The sequence below is a fragment of the Pangasianodon hypophthalmus genome, chromosome 30 (assembly GCF_027358585.1).
Source record: "Pangasianodon hypophthalmus isolate fPanHyp1 chromosome 30, fPanHyp1.pri, whole genome shotgun sequence".
Taxonomy (NCBI): domain Eukaryota; kingdom Metazoa; phylum Chordata; class Actinopteri; order Siluriformes; family Pangasiidae; genus Pangasianodon; species Pangasianodon hypophthalmus.
This window is the reverse complement of record NC_069739.1, coordinates 6,613,137-6,616,554: the sequence shown is the minus strand read 5'-3', so window position 1 is coordinate 6,616,554 and position 3,418 is coordinate 6,613,137. Positions and strand designations below refer to the sequence as shown.

Below are 3,418 nucleotides of genomic sequence, written 5' to 3'. Positions count from 1 at the left end.
GAGCTAGAGCGTGTGACTGTGTTCACAGGAGAGTCTGTAGTTCTGCCCTGCGTCTGCACTGACCTACAGGCCAAACCACAGTCTCTAAAATGGGAGTTTTCATTATCAGCAACTGGAATCCTTCACTTTCAGGAAATTTACCCTGAACAGACTGGACATCACAGAAACAGATTCAAACTGGTCAGAAACTCTCCAGGAAACCTCTCTCTACTCATATCAGACCTGACTGAAGAGGACCAGGGAATCTACACATGTTCTGTACAGGCTGATAGCAGAGATTTCAGATTATATGTTAAAGGTACATTTTTTCATTAATGACTGTGAGCATGCTTTACTCCAGTGTCATGTGCCATATTACTAACAGTGATAAAAACAATCATTAGTTTTAATAAGTTTTATCTTTTCAGTAGGAAGAAGAGAAACTTCAACACAGTCGAGGAAAACAGACACAACATCTCCATCAGAACAGCCTCAGAGTAAAACAACAAACTCTCCACCTGCATCATCCTCAACAACACTGGAAGGTAAACAGCAAACTCACAGCAGCCTCCCTCTAGGTGCCAAAACTTTTCATCAGCAAGGAACGGTTTCGGTTCGGTATTTGCTATGTTCAGGGAAAAAAAATACTACTGCCAAATCCAAAGAAAGAATACTCTTTTATTTGGTAACAAACACTTTAACTATTGAAACAAAAAAATTAAAAAAAAGGTCATTGCGACTTTTCTGACTTTTTTTCTCTCACTATTTAGAGATCCACTTTGACTCAGTACCTGAAATGTGACTAACTTCAGGTAACGAGCGCGCGCTAGCGTCTGGTTGAGTGTTGTTCTTATAGAGCCTATTTATAGAGAATGATTGATGCTTTATCACTGCATTCTTTATAACTCACTAAATAGATTAATTTGAGTTCAAACTCGAGTAGATTAACACACAATGGCCCACGACTGTTACACATGCGCACACAGATCCACTTCTTTTCCATCTAACAGTCGCATCAACTGACGGACAGTTTCTCTGTCTGTGATCATCCTGAACATCCAACATTTCTGCTGCATCCATCTGCACTTTAGGGCCACCGTACAAAATGTTCCCAGACAGGAGGCTTATATGATGCAGGGGGCGGCTCTATCAGCGGCTTGTCTCCTCCGCTTGCCATGTTAAACTGCAACACACCAACACGTGCAGAACGGTGATGTCATCAACTGATTTACATACAGTGCAGTTGATTGGACAACTCCTCTTTGACCCACGTGATACACGTATGCGTGTGATACAGATGCGTCGTCAGTCTGTAGATTAACTGCAGTGCAAATGAGTGCCGAACCGTTTTTTTTTGTTTTTGTTTTTGTTTTTTGACACCCCTAGTGTCCAACCACAGCTGTCTAACTACAAGAGGCTCTCAAGGATTTAAAAAAAAAATAAAAAACACACATGATCACAAGATAGTGTAACACACACAGTAGTTAGGAACTGGGCTGAGAAACAAGAGATTAAGGGTTTTGAGTCCAGCTGATGATGTTCCACTACTGACCCTGTGTGTTTAATAAACCTCTTAATGACAAACTGGACAATTCCTTCAACCTCATGACTTGTTTTTGCTCTCACCATCAGCTGTGAGCTTTATATTGACAGAGGTGAACCTTTCCTAATCAAACCCAACACTAAAATATGGTACAATCCCAACTAAACAAAATATAAACAATAAACATAATTATCTGCTTACTGGATGTACCAATTCTCAAATTATCCCAATATATATTTTCCATATGAACTAATAGTCTGGAAATTAAAATAATTTAATTTCTGTATTCATTAATAATCATTAATTCTCTTTTTAAATCTAAGTACATTTTTTCATTAATGACTGTGAGCATGCTTTACTCCAGTGTCATGTGCCATATTACTAACAGTGATATTAAAACTAATGATTGTTTTTAAAGTTTTGTCTTTATTTTCAGTAGGAAAAGAAACTTCAACACAATCAAGGAAAACAGACACAACACCTCCATCAGAACAGCCTGAGAGTAAAACAACAACAAACTCTCCACCTGCATCATCCTCAATAACACTGGAACAAGATAAACGACAAACTCACAGCAGCCTCCCTCTAGGTGCCAAAACTTTTCATCAGCACTGAAAAAAACCACATCTGCATTATTACATTTATTAACATTTTTGGTGTTTTATTACACAGTTTTCGGCATCATGGCGGTTTTACTGTTGGTGATAGCTGGTGTAGTGGCATTTATTTGTTGGAGACGCAGAGGTACAACACACACACACACACACACACACACAGATTTTGAGACTGATTAACTAGGTACAATTTGTTTTTTTGTACTAGTTTTTGTTTATTTATTTGGTCTGTTTTGTTTGTTTGTTTATTTTTTACAATTTCTCCATTTTTTTCTACTGGGGATCAGATCAATGCAATTCAGTAACAATTTTATAAATTTAGTTACAATTAGTCAGTAACTAAATAAGTCAGTCAGTAATTCAGTAAGATACTTTCACATACAATAATCACAGCAAAATAAAGTGTAAAATGTGGCTCTTTGCATCACTCAGGGTTAATGTATGTGAGCTGAAGCAGAACAGCAGCCTCCACACTTTACCTGATTACTTCAAATAGTGAAATTCTGTAGTTATCACTAGAGGTGTGATTTCTGAGGTCTTTTCTCATTAGGAGGAAGATGTGGAAAGAACATGATTACTGAAGGACGTCCAGACTGTAAAGGAAAGCAGAAGGATCGGGTTAGTGTACATGCAGGCCTGGGTTCAGCTGCATTTTTATTATCATGTGACATCTTTAAGACTTTGAGTCCTACTGTGTTCTTAATATGATCTCCATTCAATTCTGCATGGCTTCTACAATAATCAGTTATAACAGATTTGTTTCTACCTTTAGAGATTTAGTTGTATTTGTGATGCGCTGCAGGTAACACACATGAACCACACATGCTTTCACTGAACACTGAGTTATAGGAAAGTATCTTCTGCTGCTTCTATCAGAACATCCATAGAATTTATATATGTGATGTATGTATAATTTTCATGTTCTGTCTTTTCTCAGATGGTGTCTGATGTCAATTTATTTACTACTGTCATTTACACTTGCTACTCTACTGGCCCACATTAACACAGCCGGAGCAGCACGGGTCCAGATCATCACTGGAGAGAAAACTGAATATTCCAGCATTATAACAAACTAATCCAAAGTAAATATAGATACATTTATACATGTATTTTTTTTGTACCATAAAAAGCAAATTCAGCAGATTCATCCAGAGTATTGTGTTACATTTACTTATGTTAGCTAAGGGTATTTTTCTGCATTCACTTTTTTCTGTTAATGAATAAAAAACTGAATGGAACTGGATGGATAATCTTGCTTATTATATTTTGAGTGTACATGTCA

General features: G+C 37.2%; 1 long non-coding RNA gene across 1 annotated transcript; it reads left to right on the top strand.

The window, feature by feature from the left end:
* Positions 1–445: 445 nt before the first annotated feature.
* On the top strand, positions 446–2,417 carry LOC128317896 (uncharacterized). The gene is made up of 3 exons (XR_008301317.1): positions 446–524; positions 1,959–2,111; positions 2,195–2,417. It is a non-coding gene; the product is annotated as an uncharacterized LOC128317896 (long non-coding RNA).
* Positions 2,418–3,418: the final 1,001 nt, after the last annotated feature.